At 42.5% G+C, this 15,350-nt stretch overlaps 4 non-coding genes across 4 annotated transcripts; all 4 read left to right on the forward strand.

Moving 5' to 3' along the window:
- Nucleotides 1-7,292: 7,292 nt before the first annotated feature.
- Nucleotides 7,293-7,365, forward strand: TRNAV-UAC. The gene has a single exon. It is a non-coding gene; the product is annotated as a tRNA-Val (tRNA).
- Nucleotides 7,366-10,568: 3,203 nt separating this feature from the next.
- TRNAI-AAU lies at nucleotides 10,569-10,642 on the forward strand. Its single transcript has one exon. It is a non-coding gene; the product is annotated as a tRNA-Ile (tRNA).
- Nucleotides 10,643-12,112: 1,470 nt separating this feature from the next.
- Nucleotides 12,113-12,184, forward strand: TRNAQ-CUG. Its single transcript has one exon. It is a non-coding gene; the product is annotated as a tRNA-Gln (tRNA).
- Nucleotides 12,185-14,392: 2,208 nt separating this feature from the next.
- On the forward strand, nucleotides 14,393-14,474 carry TRNAS-GCU. Its single transcript has one exon. It is a non-coding gene; the product is annotated as a tRNA-Ser (tRNA).
- The last annotated feature ends 876 nt before the right edge of the window (nucleotides 14,475-15,350 follow it).

Genomic DNA, 15,350 nt, shown 5'->3' on the forward strand with positions numbered 1-15,350 from the left:
AAAAGCGAATATGACCTTTTTTGGTACAAGTTTGGCTTTGGGAAGTGCTTTGGAGCTTCTTCTCGGTCCAATCCCTGAACTAATCGTCGCCGGTTGTCGTATAAAATCCACTTTTCATCGCACGTCACATTCCGATGGAGAAATGGTTCGTTGTTGCGTGGAATAAAGGAAGATGACACTTCAGAACGGCGATTTTTTTAAAAAAATTTTTGCTCAGCTCATGAGCCACCCATTTACCAAGCTTTTTCACCTTTCCAATTTGCTTCAAATGCCGCAAGGTAAAATGGTCGACGCTGAGTCATTTGGCAACTTCTCTGGTAGTTGTAAGAGGATCAACTTCGCTGATTGCTCTCAATTGTCTTGCCACTACACTCTTCATCTTCAAGGCTCTCCTCACCTTCGCAAAACTTCTTCAACTACCACTGCATTGTACGTTCATTAGCAGTTCCTGGGCCAAATGCGTTGTTGATATTGCGAATTGTCTCCGCTACTTTACGACCCATTTTGAACTCGAATAAGAAAATTGCTTGAGGCCGGGCGCGGTGGCTCACGCCTATAATCCCAGCAATTTGGGAGGCCGAGGCGAGCGGATCACCCGAGGTTGGTAGTTCCTAGACTAGCCTGACCAACAAGAAGAAACTCCGTCTCTACTGAAAATACAAAATTAGCCGGGCGTGGTGGTGCATGCCTGTAATCTCAGTTTCTCGGGAGGCTGAGGCAGGAGAATAGCTTGAACACGGGAGGCGGAGGTTGCGGTGAGCCGAGATCGCGTCATTGCACTCTAGCCTGGGCAACAAGAGCGACATTCCGTCTCAAAAAAAAAAAAAAAAAAAAGTGAAGAGAGAAAAAAATAGTTTTTTGTTTTGTTTTTGTTTTTTTTTTTGGGAGGGGGGACGGAGTCTCGCTCTGTCACCCAGACTGGAGTGCAGAGGCGCAATCTCGGCTCACTGCAAGCTCCGCCTCCTGGGTTCACGCCATTCTCCTGCCACAGCCTCCCGAGCAGCTGGGACTACTGGCGCCCGCTAGCACACCCGGCTAATTTTTTGTATTTTTAGTAGAGACGGGGTTTCACCGTGTTAGCCAGGGTGGTCTCGATCTTCTGACCTCGTGATCCTCCCGCCTCGGCCTCCCAAAGTGCTGGGATTACAGGCGTGAGCCACTGCGCCCGGCCTTTTTTTTTTTTTTTTTAACATATATGTATCTTGTTAAGAGGGAAGTGAACTTCGCGTCACGACCGGTTAACTTAATTGGTTCGACCGTTGTGCTAATAATGCCAAGGTTGCGGGCTGGATCCCCGAACGGGCCACAGTGGGTGTTAGCTTTTCATCATTTATATCGATCATCTATGAACGCTGTGAACGCAACCAATATGTCTGAATACAAACTATAGATTGTCACTGCTGAATCCAAGCACAGTCATCAAGATAATTTCACCTGCCAGAGGGGGTATTAAGTAACACTTAATACCTCAATTTGAAGAAACGATATCGTTTAGTTGTCGTCATATATATACATATATATATATTTTGTTTGTTTGTTTGTTTGTTTTTGAGACGGAGTCTCTCTCACTGCCCAGGCTGGAGTGCAACAGCACAACTCGGCTCACGGCAACTTCCACCTCCTGAGTTCAAGCGATTCTCCAGACTCAGCCTCCCGATTTATTTTCCATAATCTTGATTCTTGAAGATTAGCTTAGCTTGTTATGTAATTCTTGGTTCACACTTTATTTCTATTTTTTAATGCTGATCTAATTTTTTATATTACTGTTCAGAAGTCTGATACTAGGCTTCTATTTATAGAAACTTTCCTTGGATAATCGTTTCAATGATTACGTCTACTCTATTGACTCCTTTCTTTCAGGTAATCCAATTAAAGTATTAAATTTTCTGAGGCCTTATCTTAAGGTATGCAGAAAAGCTTTCCTTGCTCCTTTGTCTCCATATTTGGTCCCCTAAATTTCTCATTTGCATAGCAGCCATTGAGACTTTAGCTTGAAACGGAAAATATAACTTTTCTTCTTCAAACTTTCCTAACTCTCCACAGCACATCACACTAAAGTGTTAAGTGAAAGATACTCCTCTGTCTTCCTGTTCTAACCCTTATTTTCTCATTTTGTCTTATTTGCTCCTACTCCCTGCCTCAAATTTAGAATTCCTTGGAGTCTCCGCAAACACTGACTTATTTCTCCATGCTGCCTCTAATGACAAATTCCCCTAACCCCTCCATCTCTCATCAGCCAATTTCTTACTTTTCATCTATTAAGTCTTGGATCAGTTATTACTTCTTCTGAAAGCTTTTCCTCATTATTTGGAGTGACAGAGTTTCCCCTTCTCTATGTTTCTGTGATAGTGCATGAGTATTTATCTCCGAGGTTTCATTTGTCAATTTAAAATATAACCACCCTGTTTTGGGTAATTTTATAATGAAAATCAGGGCTTGAGCCCTTTGTTACCTCGGGCACGTCCATTTTTTCAGATTATCTGTTACCTCTAGAGCCTAGCTCAGGATGGGGCATATTGTAGGCTACTCATTAATTTCTTTGAAATAAATGTCTAATCAAATTGTTGAAAATAATAAACTCATGCCATTTATGCTTCAGATTTAATGTCAGAAAAAAATAATAAGACCCAAGATCTTGCTAACTGGGAAATACTGTCTTTCTTCTCTGTTTCCTGAAACATTGTGATCAATTCAAGTTTTAGCTGCCAAGAGCAGTTTTCCACTTTGCTATTTGTCGGAGATTCATAAGCGGCACTGTCCTGTCATGTCAACAGATTTGGAGGAAGAGCACCATCTCACTGTTGAGCATCTTCCAGATACCCGGGAAATGCTGGAAAAGGAAAAAAGACAGTGACAAATGTCAGTTGATATAGGAAAAGAAATAAAGAATAGATGAATGTTGTACATCATCTGTCCATTAAACAGATTGACGTAATCACTGAGCATATGCTTTCCAGAGCAGTATGAGTGACACAAACAATAGAATGACTGATGACTCCTAGACACACTCACCACACATGAACTCCCAGTCACATGAATTCGCAGATACCACCTCTTTTTTCATCACCTTCTGACAGTCAACTGGGCACAGCTCACCCCTCCCCCATCACATCCCCTGCTCAGCAGTGTCCTCCAGACAAGCATTGACTTTGCAGAAGCTTGAGTGGTCTCCAGATCTTAGTGTGTCGGATCCTCCTGGCTCCTCAAAGTCAAGAAGAGAGTTGGAAATCAAAGCCATAGGAAAACATTGAAGAGTTCCTTGAAATCAAATCCCTGTGTTTATTCTGCCTAGCTTTGGGGGAGAAATTTAGACTCTAGGTATGAGCTGTATTTGGTTATGAATCATGGAGTTTCTATAGCATTAATTTTAACAAATAGAAAGTATGAAGGAAAGGGCCAGGTGCGGCAGCTCACGCCCGTAATCCTAGCACTTTGGGAGGCCAAGGCCAGCAGATCACGAGGTCAGGAGTTTGAGACCAGCCTGGCCAACATGGTGAAACCTTGTCTCTACTAAAAATACAAAAATTAGCCAGGCATGGTGGCGCACGCCTGTAATCCCAGTACTCAGGAGGCTGAGGCATGAGAATTGCTTGAACCTGGGAGGTGGATGTTGCAGTGAGCTGAGATCGTGCCACTGCATTACAGCCAGGGAGAGAGTGAGACTCCATCTCGGGGGGTGGGGGGAAAAAAAAAAAAAAAAAAAAAAAAGCATGAAGGAAAGAAACACACGTGGGTAAAAATATAAATAAAAAACATGGCTGGGCACAGTGGCTCATGCCTGTAATCCCAACACTTTGTGAGGCCAAGACGGGTGGATCATCTGAGGTCAGGTATTCGAGACCAGCCTTACCAACATGGTGAAACCCTGTCTCTACTAAAAATACAAAATTAACCAGGTGTGTCAGCATCTGCCTGTAATCCCAGCTACTTGGGAGACTGAGGCAGGAGACTTGCTTGAATCAGGAGAGAGAGGTTGCAGTGAGCTGAGATTGCCGCAGCACTGCACTTCAGCCTGGGCAACAAGAGCGAAACTCCGTCTCAAAAAAAAAAAAAAAAAAAAAAAAAAAAAGAAAGAAAGAAAGTAAGAAAAAGAAAAAAGAGAAACATTAAAAGTTATTAGGTTTCAGTATATCCAAAGAATCACCATCTCATTCTGCTGTGAAAGGCCTGATTGTAGCAGGGAATTTCTGTAATGTAATAATTAGCATGTCCGCCTAGCCTGTGAAAGGATTCTGGTTTTTAAATCCAGTGGAAACAACAACTTTTCCAAAAAATTTGTCTCACGAATACCTTCTTCCAGTCTGAGGCTGGCGTTTTCTCTCTCAATAGCCTTTTAATGAAAATAACGTTTAGTTTGGATGTAGTCTATAGTTTCAATCTTTTTAAAAATGCTTACTTGTTTTGTCAAATCTACAAAACATTTGACTATCGCAAAGGCAAAAAGGATTTTTCTAAATTTTCTTTAATAGGCTTTGTTTTCATTTGCACTTTAAGGTGTATGGTTAAACAATTTGAACACGAGCTTCACAAAGACAGCCAAATGGCTACTGAACAATTTGCAATTAGTCAAAAAAAAAAAAAAAAAAAAAAAAAGAGAGAGAGAGAGAGAAGAGGGTCTAAACAAGTAAACAAACGAAAAATGAGAGACGACGCTACCAGGTGTCATCCATCTCTGGCAAACATTTATTGTTGTTTTTTCCTTTACAGAATTATTTTCAGAAACCTTCCGCAGGAGATTTGTGCGTGGAGGGGATGGGCTGGAAAGTAGTAGGGGATAGAGAAGATTACTAAGAAAAGTTTCCTGTCTGGAACTGCGGCAGATCTCTTTGGATAGAGATGACTACTTAACCTCACTCTGCTTTCCTTCGCCGCGGTTGCCGCCGCGACCCTGTTCTTACCACCAGCAATTCCTTCAGGGACTTGGTCAGCAGCCCAACTTGATCTGCGTCTCTCTGCTAAGGTGTTTCTGCAACAGGGTCAACTCCGAGCCTCACCTTTCTAGGAATCCCGGGAGACGCGCAGGGGTCTGGAGTCCAGGCGGAGGCTTCCCTGGGTTCGGCGGCCACTCTGCCAGAGGTTGTCAGTTATCTGTCACTAGAGTCACCGCTCTAGCGAGTTTAATTTAGGCACGGAATAGTCCTGCCTGGGTTGAGTTTACTTGAGTGTGTGATTTAGAAATAGGTCTATGGAACAGACAGACATGAAATCCGGCACTGGGGCCCTCGCAGGCAGGGTATCTAGGCTGGCAGCAGCTGGTGCAGGATATTGCCAAGGACTCGACATCCAGCTCAGCTCAAGGTGGGGATGAAGACGTCCTGGTTGCAAGGAAGGAGCCCTACTCCACCCGGAATCAGAACTGTGCACAGCGGACTCTGGATTTGCCAGGATGTTTGAGGGAATTTGAAATGAGAAAGGAGAGGAGGAAATGGTTTAATGGTGTATTGAGTTACTGGAGTGTATTTCAGTCACAGATTTTGGTTTTTAAAAAAAGAGAACTATGGAGTGCAAGATTTCTGCTTGATTGGGTACAAGACTAGAAAATAAGTGCTACCACCTCCCTAGTCCACCTACACTTCAATGTCTTAAATCCTAGTGCATCTGCAGAGCCCAGCACCGGATGGGGTAGGGGAGTGGGGGCGGAGAGAACACAGAACTGGAATTCTAGGTAGGGGAGTCAAATTTGCTGGGCTCTCAACTGAAACCATCGCCTTTGTTCTTAGTTGGCTAAGGGTATACATGTGATCTGAATTCCTCTGAGTATTCCCAAATTATTTGGGGGAAATTTTAGCTGGTTTTAACTTAGAGATTAGGTCACACTAGGTCTCACATCCTATGTACTTTGAGAGAACGAAAGGATAAAGGGCAGAAACTGGCATTTTAAAAGAGCCGATTATCACACATTTTATAGCTATTTAATAATGTAATCCTTAATATTATGACCTAAAATTCTCTCCACGGCTGATTCTCATGTGTTCAGCTTTATTTCATACCCCACTGCCCCTTTCTCTCCAACCACACTGTCCTACTTGCAAATCAGTCCCTCTTATTTACCATGGGTTTGGGTACATATGATTTCTTTTACCTTTAACACTCTTTTAAACCTAGTTAACATCTCCCCAACCTTCAAACTTGAGCAGAATCATTATTTTCTGAGAGAAATCTTCCCCTAAACTTTCTAAATTAATCTTCATATATTAAATGAGAGCACTATATGCCCCTCTTTTCTTGGACATGACGCATTAATTTGGATGATAACTTGATTACTGTCTGTCTCTCACAAGAATATAATTTCCAAGAAGACAGATGCAGTGCCTGGTTTCGTTTACTAATAAAACCCTACTGTCCATTGCAATGCCCATATATGCAATGGGCACACAATAAACACGATTTGAATAATATGTGAACCCATACCATTCTATAAAGTAAACGTTAATCTTATTTTGAGACAAGGAACTGAGGTTAATAGTTAATTGTCCAAATTGCAGAATTAGTAAAAGAGTTATTTCCTATTTTTCTCAGATTTGGGACTCATTTGCAGAAACTGTGTAATCAGTAGGGAAAGAGGAGTTGAATTCTTCCCTTTAAAAAAGACAGATAATAACAATGGCCTTCATGGTCAGCATCTTTAAGGAAAAATGCAGACTGGTGTATTTGAACAGGATTTTCACAATCACCCCAGTGAGACACTAATTAACTACACAAATTGAATGCTGTATAGAGAAGTATTTGATAGACAATAGAACCTTTCCACTTTCCTGATAGTCCTCTGCCCTTACCAAATTCTGTAAACATGCTTACCCTCGTGATATATGCAGAACAATATGAAGATCTCCAGACAGGAAACGCAGACATCTGGTCATCAAGATAGGAGATACATTCACTTTGAGCCTCAACTTAAGTTCGCAATATTCTGGCCACCACAACCCTTCCTTTTACACTATGTAGAATCTTGTTTACTACATTACATCTCCTTATATTTTTTTCCATAAACGTCAACAACAACGAAATCACACTCTCCTGAATTCCTGCCTCTGCCCCGTGAAAAGAAAAAAAAAGAAAAAGAAAAAAAATCAACGTCTACAGTAAGGAGCCTCGCATCTCAGGGGAAATTTTCTTAAATTCTCCAGTCACGTCTGAAAAAAAAAAAAGTTTTAATGAAGGATTTGTAGTAAAGAAAAGCATAGTAACCTTGATAATTTACTGAAAGGAAAGGCCAATCAACTCGACATTACCAAAGTTGAAAGAGAAAAATTTATTTCTCCCTTAACGAAGGAAGGCGAGGGCTCACATCGGTTTCCGTAGTGTAGTGGTTATCACGTTCGCCTTACACGCGAAAGGTCCTCGGGTCGAAACCGAGCGGAAACAACTTGTAATTTTTCGGGGTGTTTCTGTTTTTCAAGATTCCCTTAGCTTACCTTGTCAGTGGACGTCCTTACAAACGCACCATTGCACGATCTCTCGAACACTCTCAGCTTTCAAAAAGCTTTAATACTGTTCTATTAGGTATTTCTCTCTGCATGTTGTCAGCAGTGTTCTGAATAGGAGGAGGTTCCTGCCTTTAAAGGGGGCGAGATTGGGGGTGGAGGGGTCTCTGCTCTCTTCCTAATGCGAACTGTTGCCTGCTGGCTTTATTCAAAGAGAGGCTCTTGGGGATTTCCATAAGTAAAAGTCTCTGCTTCTAGACCAAGAGTTCCTGACCACTTGAGTGAACATTACCAGTCTCCAGCAATTCATTTATTGTCAGACAATATTTTCAAACATCACATGACTTTTAGGGAAGAAAAGAAGAGAGAATGGGGAGGGAGTACGTATAAGACAAGATTCTGCAGGGAGAGCTCAATTAGGGCAGAGGCTACTGCGTCGCCTGTTTCTCCACGATCCTTTCCCTTGATGGTCCCATCTCCCGATCGTCACAAAGACCTCAGGGATTAGGTTCGCAGAAGCCTTGTTTAAGGGCCCTTTGGCTCGGAGCATTTCCACTGCGGGATCAATGCCTAGTAGCACTTTTGCGGGAAGATAGCGTTGCATGGAATATTGGGCCGGACACGCCTCTCCAGGTCCAGGCTGGGCTCTGGTTGCTCACTCGCTGCTGGGAACCTGGCTCCCACCGGAGCATGGCAGAGTTCCACTTAAGGACGCTCCAGGTGGATATGGGGTAAAGTTAGGGTGTTTCCCTACATGTACATACACTGGGGTCCTAGAAAGGAACCTAGGTGAGGAGATGTGTGGACACAAAGCGTGAAGATATTTGTGTCACAAGTTAAGTTAACCAGAGTGCGTCCACCACAGAACTAAACAACTAACTAACTGGAATGATTCTACCAGTTTTTGTCAGCTAGCCTTAATAATTAGCCTCTACAGTGCTGGCAGATTGATTACATGAATTGAATAGCCTAATGTCAGTGATGGAAGCTAAGCATGGGCCCGGTAACAATGGGCTTGTCTGTTACAGGAGCTTAAAAAGATCTTTTCAAAATGCAAATCTGTTCATGAGACTTCTCTGCCTAAAATCCTTCCATGGATTCCCATTGTTGGTAGGGCCAATTCAAAAATCCTTAACTTGGCCTATACAGAGTAATCATAGTTCTTAGTTTAGACTCAATATAGATCAATTAACGCCTGTTAATTTTAGTGCCCCATCCTCTTCACCATCAAGTAAAGTATCCTGATTTATTTATAATAATCTACTAGAGGGTCCTGCAGCATGCACATGTTCTCTCCTCCTCAGGTCTCATCTCCTACTGCTTGCACATCACTCTGCAACTCAGTCTTAATCACCAGACACACTGACACTGTCTTAGCTCCTCTCCCATCAGGTGTTTTTGCCATGTTATTCTCTCTGAGGTGCACAAAGGAAGGCCTCTGCTGGCCCTTCTCCTTGCTCTCCATTCAGCCCCTTCCTTCTCCCACCTGATTCTGTCACATTCTCAAAGTCTTGCCTAACTGAGAGAAGGTGATATTCCAGAAACAAACATTCCCCAGTATGAATTTCTCTACATTTTCACTGACTGTAATTCAGGAAGAAAGAGGGGTAGAAATGTGCCCAGCGTCCTATTTGTGCTCAATATAGTTAAAACAAACAAGCAAGGAAAAAGAATATTGGGATCAACCCTCTAAAGCACAGGGGGACAATGGCCGTCAAAATTGCCAATATACGTATTCTTTGATGCAGCTTTTCCACATGAATGCGTGGTATCATGGCAGATTATCAGAGATGGTGTATGTTCATAGACATAGTTTGCAATAGCAGGATGGAAAACTAAACTAACTGCTCATTAAACTATGATATATACTAACATAATTGAATACTATACCTTTTTTTTCTTTTTTTTTTTTTTTTGAGATGAAGTCTCACTCTGTCACCCAGGCTGGAGTGCAGTGGCACAGTCTCCACTCACTGCAACCTCCACCTCCCAAGTTCAAGTGATTCTCCTGTCTCAGCCTCCTGAGTAGCTGAGATTACAGGCGTGTGCCACCATGCCTGGATAATTTTTGTATTTTTAGTAAAGATGGGGTTTCACCATGTTGGCCAGGCTGGTCTCCAACTCCTGACCCAGATGATCTGCCCACCTCGGCCTCCCAAAGTGTGGTGATTACAGGCATGAGCCACTGCTCCTGGCCAACTACTACACGTATATTTTTTAAATTATTATACTTTAAATTCTGGGGTACATATGCAGAATGTGCAGGTTTGTTACATAGGTATACACGTGTATAGTATATATAATACTATACATATTTTTAAAAGAATGGAGGACACTTGTCTATTCTGATATGGAAAGGTTGCAAAAATACATTGTAAGTAAAAATTTTAAAAGGCAAGGGATTTAAAAAGTGTATAAAATGCTACTATTCGTAAAGAGAAAAAAAGAAAACACTTGGGTAACTTTGTCTATGTATTCAAAATCTCTGGAACGATAAACAAGATATTAAAAACAATGGTAATGCTTTTGGGAAACAATGGCTGAGTAGACAACGATTCGGTTTAACGGCCCCTGGAATGGTGACTAGAACCACATTTCTAGCATTTTCCAATACCAAGGTCTTCGAAGCGACCTTTGATTTGAGGTCACTTTGGGAATCTAAGGGAACACATAGGAAGACTCCCAAATTGAGGATCTGGACATAAGAAACCTGGGACGATCTCGATTGTGGGACCATCGAGAATCAGACTCGTTGGGAAAATCCTTCAGGTACCAATTTGTATGTTGTTTTAGTGAACGGCTTTTACGAGGCAAAGACTCGTTAATATTTCACCGAATCTGATTCATTGTCTGCATGTATTGACTAGACATTCAGAAGGCAGCAAATATTTCCATAAATTCTTGGGCCATTAGCCACAGTTTGAAAGGTTTAAGCGTCCTCTTTCAAGTCTACGAATACAGCTATTTTGTTCTGTTTTTGCATTGAGAGGAAATTTCTCGTTCTTTCTATTAAGACTCTAAAGCAACTGACAAATTGTTCCTCCCTGTAAGACAAACAGGAATTACATTAAAGAATTTAATACTTTAGTGGAGCAGTGGCGGGGATGCGGGTGAGAAGAATAACAAAGCTAGCTAGTGGGGAGCGGCCAGTTAGCTCAGTTGGTTAGAGCGTGGTGCTAATAACGCCAAGGTCGCGGGTTCGATCCCCGTACGGGCCACTCGCTTTCTTTCCCCCTCCTTCGACAAATTTGGTTTTCATGCTCTAAGATGATTCAAATTCACCGTCCCCATTTCTTAATGAACCTAGAACCTAAGTTTGTTTCCGAATCATCTGAAATGCTACATCTCCCCAGGTAATGTTCTTCTTTTTTTTTGTTTTAAATGTTCTTTCTGTTTCCTCCAGGAATAAGGACTGGGGACAGAAAGTTGTTCAGAGCAGAGACCTCCAAGATTGGGAGCCTGCTTAATGAGAGTAGGGGTGGGGGGCGCGGAAAGAGTTCAAGGAGTGGAAAGATAACTGGCATTTTTAAAAACAATAAAGCTTATTTGACTTCACATTTTCCTTCCAAATTAGTCCTGAAACCTACCTTCTTTCTCAAATTATCGAGACACAAGATAAAGAATACATTCTTAGAATGTTGTGGATGTGTGTCTCTGAAAACTCTTTCGAATTTAACTGAGAGACAAAATTGCCCTGTGAGGAAGCTATCACTTTAAACAAGGAACACAGACTTTGTTTTGTTTTGTTCACAGAAACCGATTGTGTGTGTGGGGTGTGTGTGTGTGTGTGTGTGTGTGTGTGTGTGTATGTTTTCACATGGTCTTCTGTGTGTATCACAAAAGGATATGCAAGGGAGAAGCAGGGAGTTTTCTTTGTGTCCGTTTGGAAGTCTACCCTGTACATATTTCCCATTGGTGAAGGGCAGTGGAAGGACCAGGGGAGCTGTGCACTGTCCTGGGAGACTCCAGAGGGACCTTTGTCTACTCTTCCCCTTCTTTCCCTGAGTTGCTATCCTAGGGTTGCTGGGATCGTCCTCTAACCCTGTAGTTCAAATGCATTTATTTCAGTTTTCTGTAAACAGCAACGTGGCTCCCCTGTGACTTCGGTAAAATCTTTCCATAACGTGTCCTCAAAAACGCTACATGTTACCCTGGTAAAAATGATTTTTGAGAAAACAATTAGACCTATAAGGAAAAGGAGTAAAGCATCTCAGGTATCTGACTCAAATTTCTCACCTGTAAAATAGAAATTATGGGTCCCATCTCACAGCGTGGTTGTGAGCCTTACAGGTGAGGTAACAATAGAAAACACTTGTCACAAAACCTGGCACACGGTAACCTGGTATACTGTGTGCCTGGCACCTGGCACACAGTCTTGTTTAACAATCTCACTTGTTTTCCACTGATGAAATAGAGAGACCCAAGGCCGAGGCGCCAAGCTCTTAAACCACTTGAAAGGAAATACAAGGATGAGAGGACTCCGGACATTTGGAAGTCAACGTTTTCCATTAAGACTCTGGTGTAAAAAGTGTTGAATGTAGGCATGTGGCAGGTAAGCGTCTTTTTGACTTAATCCTCCAAGAGGAAAAGCAGAATGTACCCATCACCCAAACTTCGGGGCAGAGGGAAGCAACCTAAGGTGGCGAAATAGGTCACCTATGACTTTAGGAAAGACTGTCGCAGATGTAGGTTCCATGGTGTAATGGTTAGCACTCTGGACTCTGAATCCAGTAATCCGAGTTCAAGTCTCGGTGGAACCTTAGTATTTTGTCCTCTGCTAAAACTGAGGCTGGTGAGAAGAGGTAAAGGAAATTGGGTGATAGTCACGGACAGAGAAAAGTTGGGATGGAAACTAAGGAAAGGATTTACCCACGTAATGGGTCTGGAAGAGCTGACAGTCGCCGAAGCCGAGAGAAAACTGCCCTCAGACAAGACCACAAGGGGATACAAGCTCAACTTCTGAGGGCTGGGCCGATAGAACAGGTGACGGGAAGATACAACTGGCGACAGTCAATAGTCAATAAAGATAGATGCTGCTTCGAGTTTGCACAAGCAAGTTTTGCTTGGACAGAGAAGAGGAGGAAATGAGCTGAAAAGACTCCCTGTCCCAGCATAACAGTGTTTACTCTACGCCCCCTCCCCGCCCACTCTCCCCAACCCGCAAAGTCCCTCAGCGTTTCCTAGTAAGGGTTCCCTGAGCGCATTGCTGGGCGCGCAGCAACTCGGCTTTCTTGGCATTTCCACGTCTGGGCATGGACCAGCTCCTGAAGAAGGGATTTCAGAGCTCGGACCCTCTTAGACAGATTGGAGAAGTTCGATCACCCGGAAATTGCTGGGGCGGTTCGGTTTTGGAGAGAGGCGGGGACGAAAGAAGAAAGCGGTAAGCCAGGAGAGAAGGCAGGGAATGTGATCAGGAAAAAGTTCTTGCGCTTTTTCTTCTCTGAAAAAGGAATGTCAGAGAAGCCAGCGCCCGGTGCAGCAGAGAAGCTTAGCGACAGGGTTGCTGGACCGGAGACCACGAGATCCTAGAGGCTACAAAGAAACATTTCCCCAGATGTGTCTCCCCTACCGCGCATTAACTCCCTGTGGGATGTGAATGCTCCCTACTTCCGTCTCCCCCTGCGAATCATTCTCGCCTTTTAGATAACATCTTACTGTGACAGAACAATTGGAAATGCTGGTGTCTCCAAAGTCTTCTGTAAACAAGACACAGGGTTGCGTGTCTCAATTGCGTATTTTACATGATTTTATGAAGGAACTGACAAATTCCTAATTTACTTGCGACTAATATTCCATTTTTAACAAATCGGAACGTACATATTGGGCCGTGGAAAGTTAGTGTTTTCATTTTTTTTACAATTATTGAGACTACTAGGAAAATTCTTTGACTTTTATCAAATATGAATATCCGTAAAGTTATATGTTTTGCGTGGTCCCAAATCTCCTGCTAGGTTTCACTTTTATTTACTGCTACCATTTATTTATTAAACTAGATAAACGTAATGGGAATGTGTTGAAGGTTCCACTTTAAATAATGCACCTTAAATAATCATAAAAACACCTTTTGGAAGCCTCGGACTTATTCAAAACCACAATCTACTGATCTTTTAGTTGTTAATTCCACCGAAACTTTCTTATTCCAGCTATAAGAAGTATTTATCCGCGGACACATGAATTGATGGAGAAAAAACATGTTAACAGCCATTGCACTAAAAGATGCATTTCCAATGCAACTCTACTTTTCATATATACTAAATTACTTACCAAAATTGTTGATTTGTGTTTGTTATTGTGTGCCACCATTGAATATAAAGGTAATTCAAACCAGAAGAAAAACGGTGAAACTCTTGGGGATTATTAATGGAAATAAAAAAAAAAATAGAGGTTTCAATTTATATAAGTATTTTCCGTTGCTGTGCGTTATGACAGGGTCTTTACGCATAAAAATACGTAATATTGGGATAAAATTCTGTGGCAGAAACAGAACAGAAATACATTTGCAACAGAAAAAGAGTCCCCCCCCCTCCCCCTCCACCCCCAATTTTCAGCGGCTTAGCCTTCAGTAAGAAGGGCTGTAAGGCCTAACTTGAGATCTGAGAAATGAGTGATGAACTAAGGCAGGTGAAGTGAGGGCAGAGAGAAGAGTTAGGAGTGCTGCGGTTAGAAAATGAGAAGGAGAGCATGGAGCTTGGGGAGAAAAATAATTCACTGTAGTTGGAAAGTGAGAATGGATACAGAGGAACGATGACACTCAAGACTGGACACACGGGCGTTGGGCAGGATCATCAAACTGTAAAAGGTTCTCCATACGAAGGTGGAAAGAACTTGTTTTGTGTAAGAATTCTTTAAGGAGACCACAATTTGAAGGACATCACAATCCATATCAACACATCACCAAAATCAAGCTGCAAAGCTTCGTCAAAAACAAGCCTTAAAGGAGTATCCCAAAAACGTGCTGCAGCCCGAAGGACGAGGTGGCCGAGTGGTTAAGGCGATGGACTGCTAATCCATTGTGCTCTGCACGCGTGGGTTCGAATCCCACCTTCGTCGACCCTTTTCTTTAAGAAGGTAACCAGGTTTCTGTCGCAGGTCTGAGTTGTTCTCAGAAACGTTATATACATTATCTACAGCTTTCCTCCTTTTGCTTCCTCTTATTTCTCTCGACCATCTATCAGTTTTATTTCCTCCTGAGGTTCCACAGAATTCCTGCGGATCTGAGTGGAATTACTCTCCATTCTTAGATTACAGTTTACTACATCCAGCACGCACCTGAAGGGCTCTCAGCCAAGATGTCCGCATGGTGCAACCGATCCCTTGCTCCACTCACATAGTGCTTCATGTTGCAAAGCCAAAGAACCAAAGGCATTGGTCAGACCCTGACTACCCTCTCCTCCGAACAATTAACAGAAGTTTGTGTGTCACCTTCCTCTCTGTTTACATATGAACGAGTAATCTGTACCTTTGCTTATTGTCAAAGTAAAGTGCTTTGGAATCTCCAGTCTTGGATTTGCTTCAAAATACTAGCTGATGTTGGAGAGCAGTAGAGAAAACATTGACAAAATATTGTTAATTGTTTAAGCTGGTTGATGGGAAGTTGAATGTTCGTTATACTAATATTTTCACTTCCTCAAATTTTTCTTAAAATGTTTTTTATTTTTTATTTATTTTTTATTTTTTGGACAGAGTCTTACTCTGTCGACCAGGCTGGAGTGCAGCGGCACGATCTCAGCTGACTGCAACCTCCGCCTCCCGGGTTCAAGCGATTCTTCTGCCTCAGCCTTCCGAGTAGCTGGGACTACAGGCGCCCGCCACCACGCCCAGCTAATTTTTGCATTTTTAGTAGAGATGAGGGTCTCACCTTCTTGGCCAGACTGGTCTCGAACTCCTGACCTCAGGTGATCCACCCGCCTCGGCCTCCCACAGTGC

The sequence above is a fragment of the Theropithecus gelada genome, chromosome 4 (assembly GCF_003255815.1).
Source record: "Theropithecus gelada isolate Dixy chromosome 4, Tgel_1.0, whole genome shotgun sequence".
Taxonomy (NCBI): Eukaryota; Metazoa; Chordata; class Mammalia; order Primates; family Cercopithecidae; genus Theropithecus; species Theropithecus gelada.